The sequence below is a fragment of the Calidris pugnax genome, unplaced genomic scaffold (genome assembly GCF_001431845.1).
Source record: "Calidris pugnax isolate Ruff unplaced genomic scaffold, ASM143184v1 scaffold89, whole genome shotgun sequence".
Taxonomy (NCBI): Eukaryota; Metazoa; Chordata; class Aves; order Charadriiformes; family Scolopacidae; genus Calidris; species Calidris pugnax.
This window is the reverse complement of record NW_015090865.1, coordinates 7470959-7472096: the sequence shown is the minus strand read 5'-3', so window position 1 is coordinate 7472096 and position 1138 is coordinate 7470959.

The following is a 1138-nucleotide window of genomic DNA, read 5'->3' as shown; positions in this document are numbered from 1 at the left end:
CGCGCCGGGTCCCCCCGGGGCCGCCCTTTCCCCCCCCCCCCGGCTGCCGGTGATACCTGCGGCACATCTTATGTCGTTTATAAATGGTTAAACTGTAGAGAATCTTCTTTTAGAGAAGAAATGCAGCTATTTCAGTCCCCATCCCAAATGGTTTCGAGGACCTGGTAAGGTAAGAAGGGATGTCTGTGGCCCCGTGTCCTATGACAGGGATGCAATAAACATGGACATTGTCTGACAGACAGGTGGTAGCAGGGAGATCATTAGTATTAATGAGCAATTAAGTAGTTAGAACATGAAAAGTGAGCCAAAGGACAGGTGAAGAAGATGAAGATTGAGGAAGAAACGACCCTTACTCAAAATGAGGAACATCAGAAGGCACAGCTCCGCATGCCCAAAGCTTATTATAATATGTAAATGAATTCTCAGAAATGTAATGAATATGCTAATGTTTTCTTGGAATTATATTGAATATGTATATCTGTTATGTATAAATTTGATTTGGCAACAGTATTTGGGGAGCACAACAGGAGGAGCTATCCCCTGTGCACCTGGCGCTGCAACAAATGCCTGCTTTCTGAGCTTATATTGGGTCTTGGAAAGTTTTATCCGCCGGCTTGCGGTAACACCCTCACAACAGTTTTTTCTCCATTCTCCATTATTACTCCTTTTTTGTTCATCTCCCAGGGCCCACCTCCACCATATCCCCACCCCGATGAAGGAGCTGCTGGCAGGTGTCCCCTCAGGGGGTCACGGGGAGCAGAGGGGGAGGCTTGGACAGACCCCCAGCCCCAGGAGAGAACCCCCCCAAACCCCCAGCCCCAGGACACCCCCGGGCTACAGGGACATAGCACCTCCCCTGCCGAGCCTCCGTACACCAGGGCATCACAGCCATTAGCCAGGGGTTGTACTGGTCTGAAATAAAATATGGTCTTAATTAGCATGTTGGTAGAAATCCATTACCAGGACATGAAGAGTGCTTAATCTTTCAAATCCAGATAATTTTGTTCCCAGTGACCTGGCTGAGTTTGATCAGTAGCACTAGCAGGGTTTAAAATAAAGGAAATTAATTTTAGAGTTTAAAGACTTTTTTTTTTTGCTGACTTATACTGTGCTTATTAAACTAAATGAGAAAACAAAG